Below are 25,219 nucleotides of genomic sequence, written 5' to 3'. Positions count from 1 at the left end.
ATGAATTCCTGTTTCTATTTATTTAATGAAAGAGTGGGTAGTTAATTGGGTAAAAGCTGACACTTGATACAACTGATTAGTATGTAGTTAATTGGGTAAAAGCTGACACTTGATACAACTGATTAGTATGTAGTTAATTGGGTAAAAGCTGACACCCTGATACAACTGATTAGGGTATGTAGATGATTTGGTAAAAGCTGACATTTGATGCAACTGATGTTGTGCTAATTTCTGTGAAAAGTATCTATTTGTTCATGCTTAAAATATTGCACTCAAATGGTAAATAATTTAAATTATATATGTAACAAATAAAAACTACAATGTTGTCAAATTAAACAAAATATATAAAGTAATCAAATCTGTGTTCCTATTTTCATATTTTGTTTCTGTTTTCTTCACACACAAAATGTGTTTCAGTTGTCAGTGATGTCAGTTTTAATACGGATGGTTAACGATCAACTCTTGAGTACATACAGAATAAACATTTGTTTTTTAAATTAGGGATATTTTAATATTTAGAAAAAACTAATGTCTCAGAAGTGAAAACACTTGGAACTATTTTATATCTTTGGAAACTTTTGTTTTTAACATACAAGATACATATATTAGAAGAATATTTTGTAGTTAATAGGAGCATATGAATGTTTTTGAAAACGTGTTATGTGGTACAATGCAAAATGATTTGTTTAAATTTTATTGTGTGTGCATAATTTGAATATATTGAAGTTAGTCATTTAAACTTCTGCAGGGTTATATCCAGATAATTTCTTCCTATGGGTGGAACAAGCTACGATTGGTCAGAAGAGATGAATACTGTGCTCTAAGAGCATCATTATTCCAAGCTTTATCTCAGGGTCTTCCAGTGCTTCAGCATTATGGAGGTGCATCTACTGTGTATCAGGTTATAACTATTCTCTTATCTCAGTAAGAAATGTGTAATAAAATTACCTGTTTGATTTCACTATGAAGTTTTCACAATATTTAACTTCTCTTTTCATGTTTGAAAACAAATTTAAATATTGTCCACTGTTTCTATCACACAACTGTAATAAGTATCTCACTGTTAACATTTATATAATGAAAGTACAACATTAAATTCATAATGTATCTACACTGCATTGTACCAGTTGTAGAATAATATTTAGATGTGTAGCTACAATATGAAGCTGATGATAGGAAGTTGTAAATGGTAGTCTAAAAGTTTGTGGTGTTATTTTGGAGACCTGTATTGTATGTGTGTAACAAAACAATGTATCGTTACAATGTTAGCAAGAATCCCACAAATATAAAGACGTGTACTCTCCAGTGTCATATCACAGTAAGCTGTATAAGAATAGATATTACAGTTGTCAGAGTTTGTCTCTATTAATATTGGTCTAAAGAACTATTGGCCACATTTCCATGTGTGTTTCGATAGTGATTCAATCCTCCATACAAAGTAGTTAGAAAAAGATATTCAAATATAGCCAATATGTTTATCGGTAAAATATTTTGATGTAAACTCTGGCATCATAATTATAAATTACATTAATACATAATTACTAATTCATAGAAGTTGAGAGGTGGCTTTCTGATTCCTGCCCTTGGTTAAAACTATGGAACTTCAGTGAGGAACTTCCATACAGAAAAACAAACTGTCTTCAAGGCTTCCAGACTTGTTTACAAATGTTGGAGGAAACTGTAAGTGATTGAAAAATATTTTGGTAACTTAACCTGTGTGGCTTTGATTTATTAACAATAATTAAATATTGTTTTTTTTATTACATTTGTCTGTACACTGTGTGGCTTTGATTCGCTTAACAATAGCTAAATATTGTTTTTCTTTATTACATTTGTCTGTACACTGTGTGGCTTTGATTAGATTAACAATAGCTAAATATTGTTTTCTTTTATTACATTTGTCTCTGTACACTGTGTGGCTTTGGGATTAATGTAGCAATAGCTAGCTATTGGTTTTATTTATTACATTTGTCTGTACATTGTGTGGCTTTGATTCGTTAACAATAGCTAAATATTGTTTTTATTTATTACATTTGTCTGTACATTGTGTGGCTTTGATTCGTTAACAATAGCTAAATATTGTTTTTATTTATTACATTTGTCTGTACACTGTGTGGCTTTGATTCGTTAACAATAGCTAAATATTGTTTTTATTTATTACATTTGTCTGTACACTGTGTGGCTTTGATTAGTTAACAATAGCTAAATATTGTTTTTATTTAGGTACATTTGTCTGTACACTGTGTGGTTTTGATCTGTTAACAATAGCTAAATATTGTTTTATTTAGTACATTTGTCTGTACACTGTGTGGTGTTCCGTGCACTACAGTTGTTTGTTTCTATTTGTCTAAATAACCGTGTGGCAGGTGTTCCGTGCACACTACAGTTGTTTGTTTCTATTTGTGTCTGTACACTGTGTGGCAGGTGTTCCTGTCTACTACAGTTGTTTGTTTCTAATTTGTCTGTACACTGTGTGGCAGGTGTTCCGTACACTACAGTTGTTTGTTTCTATTTGTCTGTACAGCTGTGTGGCAGGTGTTCCGTGCACTACAGTTTGTTTGTTTCTATTTGTCTGTACACTGTGTGGCAGGTGTTCCATATGCAGCCACAGTTGTTTGTTTCTATTTGTCTGTTTTATTAGTGGCAGTTGTTCCAATTTACAGTTGTTTGTTTCTATTTGTCTGTACACTGTGTGGCAGGTGTTCCGTGCACTACAGTTGTTTGTTTCTATTTGTCTGTACACTGTGTGTGTGGCAGGTGTCCGTAACACCAGTTGTTTGTTTCTATTTGTCTGTACACTGGTGGTGTTCCGTGCACTACAGTTGTTTGTTTCTATTTGTCTGTACATCGTGGTGGCAGGTAACCTGCACCAGTTGTTTGTTTCTATTTGTCAGTACACTGTGTGGCAGGTATTCTGTACACTACAGTTGTTTGTTTTATTTGTCTGTACAATGTGTGGCAGGTGTTCCGGCACTACAGTTGTTTGTTTTATTTGTCTGTACGCTGTGTGTGGCAGGTGTTCAGACCACAGTTGTTTGTTTCTATTTGTCTGTACACTGTGTGGGTAGGTGTTCCAGTGGGGTAATTACAGTTGTTTGTTTCTATTTGTCCAAAGCACCGTGGTGGCAGTTCCGGTGTGCACTACAGTTGTTTTGTTTTAATTTGTCTGTACACTGTGTGTGGCAGGTGTTCCGTGCACTACAGTTGTTTGTTTTCTATTTGTCTGTATCACCTGTGTGGGCAGGTGTTCCAGACACTACAGTTTGTTTGTTTCTATTTGTCTGTACACTGTGTGGCAGGTGTTCCATACACTACAGTTTGTTTGTTTCTATTTGTCTGTACACCGTGGTGTGTGGTGGTGTTCCCGTGTACTACAGTTGTTTGTTTCTATTTGTCTGTACACTGTGTGGCAGGTGTTCCATTACACTACAGTTATTTGTTTCTATTTGTCTGTACACCGTGTGGCAGGTGTTCCATTACACACTACAGTTGTTTGTTTCTATTTGTCTGTACACCCTGTGTGGCAGGTGTTCCATTACACTACAGTTGTTTGTTTCTATTTGTCTGTACAACTGTGGTAGGTGTTCCAGACAACTACAGTTTGTTTGTTTCTATTTGTCTGTACACTGTGTGGCAGGTGTTCCGTACACTACAGTTGTTTGTTTCTATTTGTCTGTACACTGTGTGGCAGGAGTTCCGTACACTACAGTTGTTTGTTTCTATTTGTCTGTACACTGTGTGGCAGGTGTTCCGTACACTACAGTTGTTTGTTTCTATTTGTCTGTACACTGTGTGGCAGGTGTTCCGTACACTACAGTTGTTTGTTTCTATTTGTCTGTACACTGTGTGGCAGGTGTTCCGTACACTACAGTTGTTTGTTTCTATTTGTCTGTACACTGTGTGGCAGGTGTTCCATATAATACAGTTGTTTGTTTCTATTTATTCCACTTGCCTATACTATGATGCTGTACATATCCTTGATCAAGTTGAACTGTTACTAACTACTGTTTGGTGGTAGATATGAATATTTCTTTACCCTTTTCTATAAAGATATGTAATGTTCTTTTATATTTTATGTTATTGTTTAAAGTGTACATATATTTGTTCATTGGTACTATTCTTAAAGTTATAGAACCAATGCAGTTGAAGTTTTCATATTTGTTAAAAAAAACAACGGAAACTGTATTGTTGTTCTCTGATTTAAATTAAAACTGATTATATTTTAATTTTGAGAGATGGTTCCTTGTGTTTTCAGGAGAAGGAAGTAGCCATAACCACCACTGATGTAGAGGATTTCCTGGTGACCAAGCTAAACAGCAATCCCACTCTGGACCTCCACTTAATGGAAGCTGTGAAACTTCTTATGTTGGTTTCAGCTATAGAACTATACCCTAGATACCAGTCCCAGGAAAACCTCCCAGTATTCATCTGGTTATTGTTTGCAAGGGAAACCTCGAGAACTCAAAGGATCTGATGCTAAACCATTTAAATGCCCTTAAGCAAACTAAACATATAAGAGAGGTAAAATTGACAGTAATGGTGTAACACTGGATAATTTTAGTTTTATCACACAAGCTACGTGTTATATTTAATTGTAAACTTGTTTGTGTTTTTTGACACACGCCTACATAAGGCTTGAAACTCACCTTACTCAGCACTACATAAACTTTTTCTTTTTGTTGTACTTGTAGCATGGTTAGTATACGTGTGTACAAGTTTTGTATTTTTAACAAGTATAGCTGTATGTAATTTTATCAATAGAACAAGAAAATCCTTGTGTACATATTGCTAGAACGTTATTTGTTAATTTACACAAATTCTAATTTATTACATCATAAAAAGACATGAGCACATCAACTACTGAGTTCTTTCTTCTGTTGTAAGCTTCAAGAATGTTTGGTGTTGAACCTGGAAGTAACCGAATGGTTTACACATTACTTATCAGTGTTAATACAAAAATGAACATTTAATGTATAGTGTATTTTGTTGAACAAAAGGTTCCCTGTTCCACCAGATCCCTTTTCAGAATCCTAGAGTCAGCATGTTGAAATCCATAGAATAATGCCTTTTAAGATGTGTATTATTTACATTTTCTGAAAATTTGTTTTTTACAACTATGCTAAAGGCTTAAGTAGTATTTGTTAAGATTAGGTTAAATAAATTTACTAAACAGCCATCCCTTCTCTTAGTGTTTATCTTCAGTAAAAACCATTAACAACAATTATGAATCAAGGTTTTTCTGTTCTAAGTTTTTACATTATTAACAGTTTCACTCACTATTTATTGAGTAATGTGCACTGTGTATAGAACATAAGCCTATAAAGTATTTTTGCTCTTCCGTTATATCAAAGCACAAATTTAATGTGCCTTATTAATACTGCTACTGTAGTTGTTAGGCCTTTAGCTCTTAAGACTGGACACATGGTCCACATTTTTCTGAAAGTTTATTGGTACTTAAAGTAATTTACTACTTTAAATCACTGAATATTTTTAGAAACTAATTAATAGGAATTGTTCATATTACTTAAATCTATTTAAATTAGTAACAAATTAATGATTGTTTGGTTTTTTGTACAAATTCATGGAATATTTTTTTTGATAAATAAACATTGAAATCAAACTTTATAAACTGTCTTTTCAGGTGGAGCTGTATTTGTTAGGCTACAGTCTTTTTGTCACCCTAAAAGTGTTCCAGCTGCTGCATTATGGTGGTGATAATTTTGTAACCCACTATCCTGAATGGAACATTGGCACGTGGCCAGAGATTCTCCTTATAGCTGAAAATGATTTATGTTACAACACGATAGTTAGGTGATCTTCCCTACACCAGTTTGTTTTACATAGAGAACTGATTAAACTTGTCTTTCACTCTAAATAGCCTTCAAAGTTTCAACTCAAGTGGTAAAGTACGATAGATGTGTTATTTATATGAAAGGTAACATACTGCCTCTACTGATATAAGCTCTTCATCTCATAAATGTCACAAACTTTTGTTTTATCAGTGAAACCATTAGAAAAGTCTTAATACCAAATTATTAGTCCTTCATTCTTATAACTGGCCAAATCTACACAAGGATTCAAACATTTAATAGGTTTTCCAGCAACAAATTCATGGGGAGAGTTTACAGTTTAGCTAGTGGGAGATGACATTTGAACTTATGTCCATTTACTCACTGCTGGAATACATTATGATTAAAGCAAGATTTAAAACTAGAACTGTCTGTATTTCCGTGCATGGTTTGTAAATAGTAGTATTGTATTTATGTAAATATTGGTTCTAGGTTTCTTTTTCCAACAGTAATTCAATTACAGGATAATTTATAGTTGAACTGAAAATGCTTTTATAATGAAAATAAGAATATAGTATTTTACAATCATGGTATGATCAAACAGTTTAACATATTGTAATGTACAGAAGTGCTTGAAGGTATTTACATCTGATAACAGAGGTTGACTAACTGTACAGACGTGTTTTACATGTAATAAAAAAATCATTCAAGTAACGGTCATTTTAGTGCTTCAAATTAGCAATAAGAGAACTACCCAGTAACACTAATAGCGAAGAAGTCGGTGTGTGAGGAAACCCACAATAAGCACTATAAAGGAAAGTTAGATTGTTCAACACAAGAATAATTTAACTGTTATCATTGTTGGTGTTTTGAGTCTATGAATGCTACAGAAATGTCACATTTTAGTTTAGTTGAAGGTGAATTATTCTGTTTAATTGTGGATATTCTGTTAGTGTATCACTATATAGAATGAAAAGAAAGATGCATTTCACCTTTGTTAATGTACCAACCTGTTTTTATTTCATTAATTCTACATATAAGTATGTCTTTATGATACTTAACACTTTAACCAAGAGGTACGACTTTACATGTATAAATAGTACAATTCATTTTTAAACTGTTGGGTTTATGATTTTGTAAGCACAGCCTGTTCTGTCATGATGGCTGTAAGATTTTCAAGCTTTAAAAAACAAAGTAAATTAGGCTCTGTCTGTGAAATACATTTAGGTGTCTTAACAAATCAAATTAATGTAATAAATGTTGTATTTATTTAACTTATGATTACTGTGATCCTTATGAAAACATTATTCATACATTTTCACTACAAGTTTTTTTGACTAATGATGAAATTGTTTCAGAACAGTAGTTTCATTTTTACCAAAGTAAAGAACATGTTAATTTTATCAGATGTGTGAAATTTTACTTCAAACATTGCAGTTAGAGAGAACTTAAGTGATAAAAATGTTTACGCACACAAATACCTATGGTTTATAATAAATGAGTGATTTAATGGTATTCAATTAAGGCTTTTTAAGTTTGTAAAGATAAATTGCTTGCTTGAAATGTTAGTTATTTTTTAATATTAATATGTAGTGGTAGTTAAGAAAAGTTTCAGATAGTGTGGACATATGTTCACTACCCCCCAAGACAGTTCAAGGTAGTATTCTGTTGGTAACCTCCAGGTAATTAACACATCCATCCAGAATGTATGGAGTTTTTATTTAATCACTTTACATGTTAGTCTGATGTACTCTTTTAAAAAAATAAGTAAAATGTATATTTATAATAAGTCATAATTGAAACGTGTTATCTAAATGATTAGAAGGGAAGTTGACTTTATCTTTTAATTCATACTTAACCTGGAACAGATTCCAAATGATAAACTCACAGTTAATGTGTAAACCAAATATTTTATGAAGGTGCGTGGGTTTATAAAGTCCTCCATGTGGTACTGATATAAAGTGTATAGTTTTAATGTGTAAGGATGTAACTACCAAAGATGTTGAATCAGGTTTTAACTTGATATTTTGAGTGTAGATAATGCATATATATATATATATCTTTATAGAGAAATCTATGTAGTCTAAAATATAACCACGTAGCAGATACTCTTTAGAGAAGTGCCTTTGTCCTTTCTCTGGAATAAATGTGTAATGTATGTAGGTGCTGTGTTTTCCCTTTAATGTGGGAGTTTGTTAAATACTATTGTAAAGTTTAATTAATTACATGAAACTCCAGGAACACCATGCTTACAATATCCAAAAACTAGAGTTCTCCACCTCATCATGAACTGACATTTTATCCAACAGCCTCAGTATGAAATATACACACTTGCATGTTAAATATTCATTCTATAACGTGTAGTGCAGTGTGTATATCTACATAATTTAGTGAACATTACAAGTCTTGTACACACAATATTTATTTATGGAAATATGAAATGTTTCATTACTAGACCGTATGAAGCGATTAAACTATTCTTCATTCCCACAATTCATTTCTGTAATCTTTAAAACCTCCTTAATACAATTCTAAGATTTGTTTTATGTACCCTAACAATAGGAATCCTATTATTGTAACAACCATAAGAAATAACTTATGTTTCTTTCCAGAATGACTACACATTTAGTATAATAAATGTTAAAAGATAAGCTATTTATTCTAAAGTTCCATTTATGCCTCACGAACATTCACTCGTATTACCATATCCACTACCATTGTCGTGGGTGTGTTATAATGGAGAGTAGTCAGTACATGTCAGTCATAATATATTATCTAACAACTAGTTACCTCGTTATTATGACCCCAGTTCATTGTTGCTGCTTCAACTTAAATTTTGCATGTGAAATAAGATTTCACTACATTTCTCTATATAAATATGAAATTAAGACTAAAGACAGAACCTACCTCCTTGAAACATTTTGTAAGAACAAGATGACATCTGAATCTGAATTATAATCTACAGTTTGACAAATTCATAAAATAGTTGTTCAATAACATTTTGAATGCAAGTCAACAAATGTTATGGCCTTTGACATATGACCTGTAGTGACAGGGTCAAGAAAATGTTTATATCAGTGTTTGTTTTGAGAATCTAGATTTAAACATTCATAATAAGAGCTTCACTAAATCTATACATCAATAAATTATTGCTGGTAGTTTAAACAAGGAAGTTGTGGTTCTTTGACTGGACTTCTAACAAGTAGAAATGATACTTAAAAGTTGTTAATAACTTAGTTTTCAACACTTTGTATTAAAAGATACAAACTAACTTTTTCAGCAAACTGTATACATAAAATTATTTATAGTTTTGAAAACTAAGAAAGGTGACACAGCTCACAAAGATAACTTGTAATTACAATTTTCTTAGTTTAAAAATATGGCTTATACAAAGCTGGACCTCACTAAAATATAGTAGTGATAAACTCTACTATAAAGTGGCTACCAAGGATGAAATATCTCTTAATCAGTACATTTGGGAATTTTTAGTAAAACAGGCAAATATTAGTGAACCATAATTTGTACCATGTAGGAAAACTAAACAAATGTGACATTACCATGAATATTATATATTATCTTGGTCATAGAAATTTTCCAGCAGTTAATGTAATAACATGCTTCCCTCACCTGTTTTACAAAGTTTAAAGGGAGTTACTTAAGAAGAAAGTTTGTGGTTAACGTAATGCATAGTGAATAAGTGTGCATGTTTTAGGCAAATGACATATTGGACCATCATATCAAACTAAGGTCAGGTTTTCTAGATTTATAATGTTTACAGTATTCTCTCAGATAATAATGCCCTCCTTCATATTTTCTTATTGGATCTACATGAATGTCAGTTTGAAAACTTGAAGGACCAGTAACTGGAATATTAACTGTAACATTTCTCTTCCTCTATACATCCATTAATAAACACCTATTTTCTACATGTTGTACACACACTTATCAACTTCACAAGAAGTAGGTGGGTTCTGTAACTGACAGCTGAGTGTTGTGGATATTTATTGGTAGACAACTAGTCCTAATTGGTTGATTTCCTTTTCAGTTTGTAAATTTACATTCAAATCTTCTCTCTGTAAGCTAGATGGAATACAAGTGTTCCTCAAATTAAGTTTGTAAATACAATACATATCTGGTACCGACAGTTTACTATGGGTGTTCCACTTCTATCTTCCCACCCAAGGATCTTCTCTGTTTTTTCTCATTGTAAACTTTATCCTACGTTCCATATCTTCATTGTAAATTGATTTACAAATTTCAAAATTTACTCTACGCCGCTTTTGAAAAGGTTTTCATAATAACGGTTTCAGTCTATAGTCTTCAAAGACACCTTCTTGTCCAAGAATTCTGTAAGAAACAAAATTTGTTACGACAAATTTCAGGAAACTCGTACAAAACAAATTGAAATCTAATGTAACTACAGATCAAAACTTACGTATGAACAAGTAAAAATCTGATAGTTTAAATTAAATATAAAACCACACAATGGCTGAATCATGCACCAAAGTAAAATAAGCATTATTGAAAAACAATGGACACCAACCATTTGTGACTGTTACATGTGAAGCTATATGTGCTGTATCAGTTAAACTTTTATAGTGAAATATTGAGTTGTGTAGGAGCAAAGCCACAATCATCTGCTACATCATGAAAATTACCAATAGATTAAAACCCTACTTCAACAAGTAATCTGGGTGCCAGCAAACAAATGTACATGTTTTGTGTAACATATTTTATTCTACAAGCTTATTCCAAACAAACTATTTAGTACCGTGAGTCTTATTGTCCTCCATGGTATGTAGAAAGAAAATGTTTAAGTTCTAATTTCAAACATAGTAACATTGTGTACTAACCTTAGTTATAACTTTGAGAAGCAAGACAGACACTAGTATTAAACTATCTTTTATATACCATTACATGTAACACAGAGACTAGTATTAAACTATCTTTTATATTGGTAGCTGTTCTATACCATTACTTGTAACACAGACACGAGTACTAAACTATCTTTTATATTGGTAGCTGTTCTATACCATTACTTGTAACACAGACACTAGTACTAAACTGTCTTTTATATATAGGTAACACTAGGGTAGCTAACTTGTAACACAGACACTAGTACTAAACTATCTTTTATATTGGTAGCTGTTCTATACCATTACTTGTAAGACACTACAAACTATCTTTTATACTGGTAGCTGTTCTATACCATTACTTGTAACACAGACACTAAACTAAACTATCTTTTATATTGGTAGCTGTTCTATACCATTACTAGGACACTGTACTAAACTATCTTTTATATAGTAACAGGACACTAGTACTTTTATATAACACTAGGTACACAACACTAGTCTTTTATATTGGTAGCTGTTCTATACCATTACTTGTAACACGACACTAGTACTAAACTATCTTTTATATTGGTAGCTGTTCTATACCATTACATGTAACACAGACACTAGACTAAACTATCTTTTATACTAACCACTACTTGAAACACAGACACTAGTACTAAACTATCTTTTATATTGGTGGCTGTTCTATACCATTACTTGAAACACAGACACTAGTACTAAACTGTCTTTTATATAACACTAGGGTTAACACAGACACTAGTACTAAACTATCTTTTATATTGGTATATGTTCTATACCATTACTTGTAACACAGACACTAGTACTAAACTATCTTTTATACTGGTAGCTGTTCTATACCATTACATGTGAACAGACACAGACACTAGTACTAAACTATCTTTTATATTGGTAGCTGTTCTATACCATTACATGAAACACAGACACTAGTACTAAACTATCTTTTATATTGGTAGCTGTTCTATACCATTACTTGAAACACAGACACTAGTACTAAACTATCTTTTATATTGGTAGCTGTTCTATACCATTACTTGTACAGACACTGTAAACTATCTTTTATATGTTGGTAGCTGTTCTATACCATTACTTGTAACACAGACACTAGTACTAAACTATCTTTTATATTGGTGGCTGTTCTATACCATTACTTGTAACACAGACACTAGTATAAAACTATCTTTTATATTGGTAGCTGTTCTATACCATTACATGTAACACGGACACTAGTACTAAACTATCTTTTATATTGGTAGCTGTTCTATACCATTACATGTAACACAGACACTAGTATTAAACTATCTTTTTATATTGGTAGCTGTTCTATACCATTACACGTAACACAGACACTAGTACTAAACTATCTTTTATATTGGTAGCTGTTCTATACCATTACTTGTAACACAGACACTAGTACTAAACTATCTTTTATATTGGTAGCTGTTCTATACCATTACTTGTAACACAGACACTAGTACTAAACTATCTTTTATATTGGTAGCTGTTCTATACCATTACTTGTAACACAGACACTAGTACTAAACTATCTTTTATATTGGTAGCTGTTCTATACCATTACTTGTAACACAGACACTAGTACTAAACTATCTTTTATATTGGTAGCTGTTCTATACCATTACTTGTAACACAGACACTAGTACTAAACTATCTTTTATATTGGTAGCTGTTCTATACCATTACATGTAACACAGACACTAGTACTAAACTATCTTTTATATTGGTAGCTGTTCTATACCATTACGTGTAACACAGACACTAGTACTAAACTATCTTTTATATTGGTAGCTGTTCTATACCATTACTTGTAACACAGACACTAGTACTAAACTATCTTTTATATTGGTAGCTGTTCTATACCATTACTTGTAACACAGACACTAGTACTAAACTATCTTTTATATTGGTAGCTGTTCTATACCATTACTTGTAACACAGACACTAGTATTAAACTATCTTTTATATTGGTAGCTGTTCTATACCATTACTTGTAACACAGACACTAGTACTAAACTATCTTTTATATTGGTAGCTGTTCTATACCATTACTTAACACAGACACTAAAACTATCTTTTATATTGGTGGCTGTTCTATACCATTACTTGTAACACAGACACTAGTACTAAACTATCTTTTATATTGGTAGCTGTTCTATACCATTACTTGTAACACAGACACTAGTACTAAACTATCTTTTATATTGGTAGCTGTTCTATACCATTACTTGAAACACAGACACTAGTACTAAACTATCTTTTTTTATATTGGTAGCTGTTCTATACCATTACATGTAACACATACACTAGTACTAAACTATCTTTTATATACCACTGGGTGTATCACAGACACTAGTACTAAACTATCTTTTATATTGGTAGCTGTTCTATACCATTACTTGTAACACAGACACTAATACTAAACTATCTTTTATATACCACTAGGTTAACACAGACACTAGTACTAAACTATCTTTTATATACCACTAGGTGTAACACAGACACTAGTACTAAACTATCTTTTATATTGGTAGCTGTTCTATACCATTACTTGTAACACAGACACTAGTACTAAACTATCTTTTATATTGGTAGCTGTTCTATACCATTACTTGTAACACAGACACTAGTACTAAACTATCTTTTATATTGGTAGCTGTTCTATACCATTACTTGTAACACAGACACTAGTACTAAACTATCTTTTTATATTGGTAGCTGTTCTATACCATTACTTGTAACACAGACACTAGTACTAAACTGTCTTTTTTCTATTGGTAGCTGTTCTATATCATTCGTGTAACACAGGTATTCCCAGATAGTCGTGATCCACTTGAAGTAATCTACTGTGTAATGGGATAGTTGTACTATATTGACTGTGGTTATTCTATACTATTACAGAGACTAGAGGTATTCCACATAACAACATCTCACGTTGTGTATGGTCAGCTATAAAAAATATGAATTATTAGTGTTTTATTTAACTAGATTGGTCAGTTGTTCAGTGGGCCATAATCTACAAGATTGAATACAATACAATGTTTGAAATATGCAGAACAATAAAATGCTATGTGATGTAAAAGTGAAGGCAATATAACACCAAAATCAATCGTCTTTGAGAAAGGTACCAAGTATTCATACATTCAGATTACAAACATTAGTTAAGATTGGGGATTTAAGATTGCTCCATTGCTTAATGACACTAAGAAACAATGTTGATCAGCGTGGGGAGGTAGGACTATCCAGAAGAGAACTGCAACATGTTGCACCCAACCTGGGGAGGCAGGACTATCCAGAAAGAGAACTGCAACACATTGCACCCAACCTGGGGAGGCAGGACTATCCAGAAAGAGAACTGCAACATGTTGCACCCAACCTGGGGAGGCAGGACTATCCAGAAAGAGAACTGCAACATGTTGCACCCAACCTGGGGAGGCAGGACTATCAGAAGAGAACTGCAACATGTTGCACCCAACCTGGGGAGGCAGGACTATCCAGAAAGAGAACTGCAACATGTTGCACCCAACCTGGGGAGGCAGGACTATCCAGAAAGAGAACTGCAACATGTTGCACCCTACCTGGGAGGCAGGACTATCCAGAAGAGAACTGCAACACATTGCACCCAACCTGGGAGGCAGGACTATCCAGAAATCCAGAAGAGACTGCAACACATTGCACCCAACCTGGGGAGGCAGGACTATCCAGAAGAGAACTGCAACACATTGCACCCAACCTGGGGAGGCAGGACTATCCAGAAAGAGAACTGCAACACATTGCACCCAACCTGGGGAGGCAGGACTATCCAGAAAGAGAACTGCAACATGTTGCACCCTACCTGGGAGGCAGGACTATCCAGAAAGAGAACTGCAACCTATTACACCCAACCTGGGGAGGCAGGACTATCCAGAAGAGAACTGCAACACATTGCACCCAACCTGGGAGGCAGGACTATCCAGAAGAGAACTGCAACACCTTGCACCCAACCTGGGAGGCAGGACTATCCAGAAAGAGAACTGCAACATGTTGCACCCAACCTGGGGAGGCAGGACTATCCAGAAGAGAACACATTGCACTGCAACTATCAGAAGAGAACTGCACCCAACCTGGGGAGGCAGGACTATCCAGAAAGAGAACTGCAACACCTTGCACCCAACCTGGGAGGCAGGACTATCCAGAAGAGAACTGCAACATGTTGCACCGTAGCCACAGTGAGTGTGGTATCTTGTGAAAATGAGAATCCAAAAGGTCGGTGGAAAACAAAGCATTATCTGACATAGACAGTGGAACACAACATTACCAAGAAGGGTTGATTTAGTGTTTTATGACACAAAGCAGCTAGGCTATCTGTGCCAAACATCTGGTAAAAGTTAAAATTAAAGTAAATTTAGTAAAATTCACAAAAGGAAATTCAGGTTAAACAAAACTAATTAAAAACACATAAATAGCATTAAAACCAATATTTACATTTAGTCTACAACATCAACAGAAAAACTACAGTTAATACAAGTTGTAAAGGACTTTCTGTTGTGTAACTGTAATAATCATAACTCACCAGGAAGACTAACAGGTAAGTACAAAACCACAGTCAGTCACCTGAAGTTGGCCTTTCTAGTCCTGGTTTCAGGTTATTTGACATTACGGCCATTTTCCAAAAGCAAAGTAATAAAAGTTTTAAGGACTTGTAGCAAAATTTTAATAATAACTTGCCAGGATGAATAAAGGGTGGTTTAAACAGCAGCATTAGTCACATGAAGTTGGCCTTTCCAGTTCTGGTTTAGAGTATTATGATCTTATGGCCATTTTCTTAATTTCAAATTGAACTAAATGGACTGTGATTCCTCAAAGGGAATCACATTAAGAAAAAGATCTAATGTGTGTGTATAAATTAAAAACTGAAATGGCATTAAAAAGATCACCAATAACACTGTCTAATATTATGGACAAACCTTGAGACAGAATATTTAAAATGGTGCTGTCATTGAAAGTCGTAAAGACGGCAAGAAAGTAAAATGTGGCTTATTGTGACCTGAGTGTTACACAGACAACACACTGGTGCATCAGTTCCAGATAAAAGAAAACAATGAGTTAAACTGTGACCAATGCACAATCTAGTAAGAACAACATCCTCTTTCCAATCCTTATGGAAGCAAGACGACCAAAGTCCAATATAGGGTTTTAGTTGGAAAAGCTTGTTTTCTCGTTGCTCACTCCAAGTCAACTGCCAGCTGGCATGGATCCGAGCCTTGAATACAGGACCATTATCCATGTATGGAACAGGCACAGTGGTGATAGTGCCAGAGCAGATAGATTTAGCTGTGGTGTTGGCGAGCACGTTCCTGAGAATACCAATGTGACCCAGTATCCAGAAAAACTGGATAGAAGTAGATGTTAAAGAGAAATAGGCCAGTCGGTTTTGAATATCAGCATGAACAGTGTGCAAACTAACGTGAAGCAATTCCAGGGCCAGTAGAAAACTAAGCGAGTCAGTATAAATAGTGCAGTTTGAGTACTGCTTAGCTTCTATGTGATCCAGGGCAAGAGAAATGGCGTACTGTTCAGCAGTGAACACAGAAGCTGTAAAGAGGATTCTGTACCCAAACACCAAACCACAACAAACCATTGCAGGGCCCACACAGTCACCTGATTTCAAACCATCTGTATAAATAGAAATGGAAGGATGGTTCAAAAGATGTTCTGCAAATAACAGACAGTATTTCCAATCAGGAGTGTCTGCTTTTCTCAGATGACTTAAAGAAAAATCACATTTGACAATTGTAATAAGCCATGGTAGAATGGGCTGACCAGTGGATACACCAATGTTATCCAAGGACAGACCCAATTCATCCAACTGCACCTTAATACGAAGGCCAAAAGGAGCAATGGCAAACCATCTGTTCTGAAACAGTATGGCCCACCGAGGAAGGTAAACACAACCCCAGGTGTGATGCTCCTGTAAAAATGAAGTTTCAAAGCATATAGTAAAGAAGTTACAAACATAAGATCTGAACCAGGGAAGTGCGGAAAGCCCATTTGCAACAGTGAGAGGGAGTTGTTTAGTGATGGCATTAATTTTTATACTGAAAAGCGTGACACTCAGAACACAGCCCTGAGGGTCTTCAAGTTCCTGTAGAAAAGAACAGCAAAGTGTCAAATCCACATGAATCTCCTGTCCAATAAAAATATTTTAATAAAAATGGCCACATAACTCATAGATATGGTGGTCTCGCAAAATGCCATACCTCCATGTTGTATCATAAGTCTTCTCAATATCAAAGAATATTCATACAAGATGTTGTTGTTTGAGAAAGGCTTCTCTGATTGATGTTTCAAGTCCAATCAGGTGGTCCACGATGGAGAGCTGTCCTCAGAGCCCACACTGGGTGGATGAGAGGAGGTTGTTTGATTTGAAGTACCAAACAAGATGAGCATTAACCACCCTCTCTTAGGTCTTAGAGAGACAGTTCATCAAAGCAATTGGATGGTAGTTTGAAAGAATCTTGGGATCCTTCCCAGGCTGAGAGAAAAGTAGGACAATAACCTGATGCCAGGCATCAGGAAAAACATTCTCCTGCCAGATCCAGTTAAAAACAATCAGAAAAATAGCAAAAGAAGCAGGAGAGAGATGATGCAACATGTCATAGTGTACATCATCAGGTCCAACCAATGTACTGCCAAACTGATGAAGGACCAGTTTGAGTTCCACCAGTGTAAAAGGACAATTATAGTCATAGAGACAATTAGCTAAAGGAAAGAGGTGATCACTCTGCCTGAGTCTTGATGGCTAAGAACGTGGAGGAAAAAGCAGAAGTGCTAGAGACCCGGCAAAAGCTTTCACCTATAGTATCGGTAATATTCTCGGTATCAGCTACTTTCTGGCCATCAGAGAGCAAGATCGAGAGGGGGACAGAATTATACTGCCCACTGACCTTTTGAATCTTGTCCCATATGATTTTGGAACTAGTGTTAGAAGATATGCCAGTTGTGAACTTAATCCAGGATTCCTTCTGGATTTGATGTTTTACCCACCAAGCACATGAATGGGCCTGCTGGAAAGCCATGCAGTTCGAGAGTGTGGGATACCTTTGGAAAGTATCCCAGGCCCGTTTTTGAGCTTTCCGTGCCATGTGGAAAGCAGGATTCCACTACAGACAAGGATATAGTGGAAAACATGTTGAGGTTTTAGAAATACACTGAGCAGCTGCTTGTGTAATACAGTCAGTTACTACTGCCACACAGTCATCTATTGATGGCTTACAGATGATGGCAGGATCAAGTTCTCACGAGCAGTGAAAAGGTCCAGTTTGCCTGATCCAGCATCCACTGGAGCATGCGTGTGGGTGGCATCAACCACGGCCAGTTTCTCTCAAAATGATTGGAAAATTATCACTGCCTCGTGGATTATTGTCAACCCTCCATGAAAAATGGAAGAATAATGAAGGGGAGCAAATTGAGAGATCAATAGCAGTAAAGGACTGACTAGGTGCATGGAAATAAGAACCAATATTGAAAAGAGAAAGGTTGTGATCAGAAAGCATACCCTCTACAGAGCAACCCCTCCTATCAATAACAGCACTTCTCCAGAGGGGATGATGTCCATTAAAGTCCCACAGGGAGACAGCTACTGTTCAATGAGAGCATCAAGGTATGATTGATCATATGTCTCTCCTGGTGACAGGTAGAAAGAGAAAACAGTGATGGTATGACCCAAGGAAACATGGATGGCTATGGCCTCCAAGGGTGTGTCGAGTGGCAAAGACAGGGTAGGCACATGATGATCAACCAACAGTGCCACCCCTCCATGCATTTGTCCATCATACAGCCTGTCATTTCTGTACAAAGAAAAATGCTGAAAGGTGACTGTATTGGAAGGTTTCAGAAATGTTTCCTGAAAGGAAAGACATACAGGATGGTAGGAAGCAATCAGTGTTTTAATGTCATTCAGATGAGAACGTAAACCTCGACAGTTCCATTGTATCAAAGTAGCTATTTTTATTTATGTGTAGGTGAATTGGGTTAAGAACCCTTCTGTTTACAAACATGTCTTTTTTCCTTACTGTCCTTACTCGAGGGAGATCTATTTATCAGGTCTTTGCTGTTGGAAGAGGATTCTGGTGACTGAGAACGTGAAGAAATGATGATTTTGCATCTTGATGTGGGAGAAGAAGAGGTACCCAAGGAAATGCCTGTACCCGGAACCAAAGGATGTGGATCTTGGGATTTGCTGGAACGTATGTAAGGGACAGAGATGGGTATTGAAGTTGATTCATCAACTTTTTTAACTATGGAGGTCTAAAGACTTTATTTGTTTTGAGAACTATTCTTTTGGAAGCACAAAGAGTTCTGTCTGTACTCCCACAGTAGCTGTGGAATGAAGTGCAGTAGCATACATCCGAGATGAGGTGATGGACAGCAACTTTCGAGCCTCAGGATAAGTAATGTTATGAATCGTTTTCAAATGCTGCACCTCTTTTCCTCCAACCATTTAGAGCAAGAACAAAAGTCAGATGGGTGAGAGCCATTGCAATTGATGCAATGAGGGTCTGTTTCACACTCTTAGGCATTGTGGTCCTTGCCACTGCAACAAGCAAACCAAGTGACCAAACCGCTGTCACTGGAAACATCAGAGGGTTTGGAATGTATGGCCATATCCTGAAATTAAGATAATCTGCCTTGATGGTGGCAAGTGGTCGTGGTGTTGTGAATGTCAGAATGAGGACATTGGTAGGTTTTGTAATTCCATCTTTGGGATTGGAGATACGCCGTCACTGCAGAAACTCCTTGAGTGGAGAAACTTGCAAAAATCTCTGACTCAGGGATGTTCTTCAAATCTCTCTCAACAATAACTCCTCATGATGAATTCAAAGTAGCATGAGGTGTAACCTCAATAGGTGTATCTCCAACTGCCTTTGAATGTAACTGTGTTGAGATGTATTTCCACCAATGTCACCATATTGAAGCTTCTTTACTGACTTTGGAGAGCCAGCAAGTCCCTCTAGTCTCTTCTAAATGAAAAAGGGAGACATTTCCCCTGAAGATTTGTCTAAAGAGGATGTATAAGAAAATGAGGTACAGGTGTTACAGATGTTGGAGATTGCTGCTCAGAATCTCTAAGACATAGTCGTTTACCTATGGACTATTTTCTCACTATTTTAAAGTTTTTATTAAGAGAATCCATAATAAAAAAAGGGAAATTTCAGTGCCCACTGACCCCACCCACCATGGAGCCTTACGAGAAGATGCACCACAATGTGAAACAAGGACACTGTAGCAATGTCAGGGTTTTGTGAGCACTATACCCAAACACCAGCATCATATATAATGTCCACGATACTTGTTGAGAACATCCAACACTGGTACTTAGTTGACTCTAGCCCGAGTGGATCAGCCGACTGACTCAAGGGGGGCCACCCCAAGGCTGCCCGTCTACAGGAATTCAAGGTCAAAGTGGTGTGTTAGGGTTGGACCCCTCAACCACCAGGGTCCTCTCCTCCTCTTCACTGGTCACCATGCACAGCAAACATGGGTGGATTTTCAGATGCCAGAGGAGGTAAACTGAAAGAACAGAACCTTCCCTGGGAGGTCCCCTCACCACGTACAGGGATTCACACTAAGGGGACCAAGAAGGGTCTCTGGCTGGAAATGAGGTATGTAGGGTATGGATACCCCAAGATAAAGTTTCCAGTTGTACCACTCATTCAACCATTTCACATCTCAAGCACCTAGAGTATAATGTATATTCACAACATTTTATAGAAACAAGTACTGGTGAAGTTACCAGATGAAATGCCTTTCACCTTCTGTGTGATCAGATTGTTGAAATGGGCTGTAAAAAACAGTCATCATCATACTCTATCTGGGTTATGGTAAGATATTAGGAAAGTGTGTTTGGTTTCGACAAACTACACTGTAGGGCTATTATCAAGGTACATGTTATTTAGATAGACCATGACTACATGGAATGTAATAATGTTTCAAGGTTCCAAAATCATTTTAATACAAAGTACTGAACATTGTATTGTTCCTGCTTTCACTCTCGCATTACCAAACAAATATTCAAGTTATTTTCATCTTATATTAATAACTATAGTTTCAGTTACTTGCCTTTGTGTAAATCATCTTGTGCACTGTCCAGAATACCACAATGTAACAGTTCCTAAACAACTGATGATTAGTGTGTGAAACACTTTCGTCAATAACATAGAACAACCTTAAGTGTTACACATCTTACAGTGTAGAACACTGGTCGATAAAACAGGACAACCTTAAGTGTTACTACTACATGTCAACTGATACATTCTGTAACCAGAAAGTTATTTTGCATTAGTTAATATGAATAACTCTTCAGTTGAGACTATGTCATGCACTAACTTGTGCCAATAATTAATAAAATCTTTCAACTGATACCTCTTTAGATGCTGTCTGAATACCACTTCTCAATTAATACACACATAAGATATTTTCAATTAGATAATGAATAAAAATATGACAGTAAATCATAACTTGTCAAACACAACCACAGTCATTTACTTAAAATGACACACTGATATAAACTAACACAGTATTCCATACCTAGTGCTGCTATTGATTTTTGTTAACCAATGGACTTACCGATTCAGTGCTCTAAAGGCTTCTTCTACTTGACCGTTCTGAACCAATACCGTTCTGGCAATAAATCTTGCATGCCTCATACGGAAGTTTTTTAAATAACGAAGTACAAATAAAAAAGTTGTGTACCTAAGAAATGATAAAGAGAAACTGTGTAATATGTTTCTTTGTAAAAGCTGTTATAGTTACGAAACCGATAAGTTCATTAAACCTAGAATTTCATAAAAATAAACAAAACCTTGGAATACCAGATAATTCTGTTTTTCTCTCCTTTACTTATTTCTTCTACCAGTTTCATGACTTCAAAGGCCACTCTTCAAAATATAATTTCACCAATAATTTTTAACAAACATACTGAAATACCGTTTTTCAACCAAACATAATTATCTGAGTTAAATACAGGTTGTCAAAATGTGTACACACATGTAATGCATTACATGTATAAATATATTAAAAATATCAAAAATAAATACAACCATTCAATTTAAATTAAAATCTTGTTGTAGTTACTAAAGAAATACCATTTATTTATTCCATAATTTCATACATTTAATAACTTAGCAACAGTTTTACAGTTTCTACTGTCTTTACACATCGAGTTACTTTGGCCCTCTTTCTTCTGTCTGTTTAAATTGGCACCAAAAAATATTTATAAAATATTTTTCTAAGAATAATTGTTTATGTTTAAAATTGCATTCACAAAAAGGGAAAACATGAAAATATGGCTTTTACAATATTAAATTTTTACAAAATACACTCTAACATGATTGCTCACATATAGTGTGCATTTTCAAGACATCAAACATGGAATTTATCTATTTAACATGGAATATCTTGGATGTTAAATTATTTGTGTCACCAACACATACACATTTTAAAAGATATATTACATTTTTTAGATTTGCAAATAAATGAATTATTAATAAAAAATAACATTTGATTATTGTTTTGATAAGTTTTGTATAACCTAAACTAAATAAATCACAGTTACACCTAAGGATACCTTCTTTAAACAAAAATTGTTTTTAAAGTTTATTCAATAATCCACAGAAATGTCTTGGTTGTCTGCATGATAAAATAATTTTATTATTTGTAAATACACATGTCACTTGTTAATCTACTATTTGTTTTAATTGTGTATTAACAAGTGAAATATGAACATTCATAACTGAACAATAAGTCACAACAAAATATACAACATTCTCCTTAGTTTCATTAAGCTGTTAAGTTAGATGTTTTTTTATCAAAAATTTATTCTTAGTAATTTCAAAACTTCTTGATATAACTTTCTCTGGAAGTGAGTGAAGTAAAATATTGTTTAGTTCTAGTGATCTATTTCCTCTTGTTTCTTCACTCAAAACCAAACGATATAATCCACTTGTAAGATTCAAAAAAACATTTAGTTTTATATGTTCAGGATAATTACTAAAAAAAACATCTATATACTGATGGAAATGTGTGGGTTTATGAAAAATGTTAGTTAAGATTTCGTTTTATGTGAAACACCAATACATATAAATATGAGAAACTTCTCTTATTTCTTTGGACAATAAACTTAATTTTTCTCAGTTACTAAATTTAAAACAATAAACTTAATATCATGATTATCTTTCTATATTACAAAATAAATGTCTCACAATGTTACAAAAAAAAATCATGTGAATTATTACATTACATTACATAATTGTAATTTGAAAATTCCCATACTGCTATTAGAACAAGTTGGAACAGCTTTCTTGTCCATTTCTGTACATGATATTTGGTCAAAGATTTGTTTCTTATAAATAAATAAATAAAAAAAAATTAACTATACTTAATTTTTTTTTAGGATAAAACCTTTATTAAACCTGGGATGAATTAATTATTCGTATTTATCTAGAAGCCTTTCCACAGACTACAGTCACGTTCAGTACTAAGAGCTACCTCATTTGAGCTTTCTCTGTGTTAGTATTTGGGTAATTATGTGGAATACCCAGGAGGGGCAGGTGCACAAGACCTCTTTCTCCATCCCATACTTTGATGGTGGTCTATACTTTGGGTGTGGTATTTGGCATAACTTTGGGCCAGAGTATGACACCGTACTCAGGCCCATTTCAGAAAAGCGTCCATGTATAGTCGTGAAAAGGTTTTTTTTCCCCTTTTATTGTTTTTTTTTCTTTTCCTTTCTTTTTCCATATATATGAAATACTACTACTACTACTAATAATAATAATGATGATAAAATAAAACTAGTTTTAAGTGTCTAGTGTGTGGTGGCCAGCTTGTTTGATATTTCTTAAAGACATATTTATAGGAGAGAGGTATTTAAGACTATGTTCATCATGCACGTAGTATCTGTCGAGATCACACATTAAGTCATTTTTATATCAATTCTTATTAAAATAATTTAGTGCATTATGCATGTCTTTCAGATATTGTTTCTATGTTCGCATACTTGTGGATGAAGTGCTACGTGGTACTTTGTAGGCTAAAGTTAAAACTGAATTTTGCATTCTTTGTAGTTTCTGTAACTGTTTGGGTGATATGTTTATCCAAGCTACCACATCCAAAGACAAATGTGTGACTTTTAAATCCATCCACTGTGACTCATACCATAACGGTCTTTACTTTTCACAGCCTTGGACTATTCAGTGGATCTTAAATGTAACTTTTAGTTTTAAGTAAGAAATAGAACATGACTGTTATTCTTAACTCTATGAAATCAACAAAAAAGAATGCTAAAAAAACAACAGAGTATATATTCTCCTTATAACTTATATGTATTTTTTTCTTCTAAAAGCACATATAATTCTACACTTACTATTATTCCCGAAGAATGAGAAAAACCACTGCATAAAAAAGATGCTGCCTTTTTTAAGTGTAGTAGTGATTTTACTGAAGACACCCTCTGCCGCTTAAAGAAGCTAATACAAAAATACACAATCATAATAATATTGGTTGAGGAATAATTCGTGAGCGTTTTTTTTCAAGTTAAACAAATATATTCATAAATGAAACGCTTTCGTAAAATATTTCATGTCATTTGGTAGATAATATTTTGCTCTAATAGATGGTGTGTTTGATTTTCATGTCTTTAATTTTTGCTTTCATTTTCAGCTCATTAAATTGACTGTCAAGTGGACGAAATCGAGCATTTTCGACACCATCTGCTTTTCGCATTTAATTTCTTGCAATTTCGTTTAAAACAATGCATACTATATACCCAGGTATTACATGAAATAAAGTATCATAATAAATGTTTTGGGTGTAATGTGTTCATGCATTGAAGTATTGTATAGTCTTGCATGTAATGCTTGAATGAAATTATTTAAATACGCTCACGAATTATTCCTCAACCTAATATATATTTGAAGATAATCGCATTCTTAAAACTATATAACATCTTAAGTACTAACGGTAAAGTTGTGTCAACAATATGAGTTGACGAACAGATAGTAGCCAATAAGGTCATCTGAGTTCCAATTATAAATTATAAATACTGAAAATAAAATAAATGTCTAATCTGAATCCTGTACATGTCAGTGTAAGTACAATCCACTAATTTACGCTGTCATTACATTCCGACCTAATCCAATTGTTTTCAGGACTTTCCTGAAGACGAAAGAAGTTAGCAAATAAATGGTATAAATTAAAGTTATTTGGTAATTTGTAAAGTAAAAATTTTGCTCTTTTGCCCTTAGATGATCATATAGGTTACTAACCATGATGATAATAAGTTAATTATTAGTCGTGGAACCAATACTGACGCTAGCAGAAGCGGGTAGAAAAAGTGCATATTTGAACTAAAAATCTTGAGTCCACGTATAAAACGTATGTTATATTTTCTGAATCTGTGGAATGATTATCAATTTTAAGACGACGTGTGTAAGGTTTCATTGTGAGACTTCTCAGAGAAATGAAGTGGGAAGCGTGCTTTGATGCAGTACAAGGTGG

General features: G+C 34.4%; 1 pseudogene across 1 annotated transcript; it reads right to left on the bottom strand.

Annotated features, from left to right (window-relative positions):
• Positions 1 to 9,856: 9,856 nt before the first annotated feature.
• On the bottom strand, positions 9,857 to 24,211 carry LOC143248471 (small ribosomal subunit protein bS21m-like; annotated as a pseudogene). The gene is made up of 3 exons (XR_013026996.1): positions 24,087 to 24,211; positions 21,290 to 21,415; positions 9,857 to 10,136 (listed from the first exon to the last, which is right to left on the bottom strand). The product of XR_013026996.1 is annotated as a small ribosomal subunit protein bS21m-like (transcript).
• Between the last annotated feature and the right edge of the window lie 1,008 nt (positions 24,212 to 25,219).

Source organism: Tachypleus tridentatus, chromosome 4, assembly GCF_004210375.1.
Source record: "Tachypleus tridentatus isolate NWPU-2018 chromosome 4, ASM421037v1, whole genome shotgun sequence".
In the NCBI taxonomy this organism is placed as follows: Eukaryota; Metazoa; Arthropoda; class Merostomata; order Xiphosura; family Limulidae; genus Tachypleus; species Tachypleus tridentatus.
This window is presented reverse-complemented; position numbering and strand designations above follow the sequence as displayed.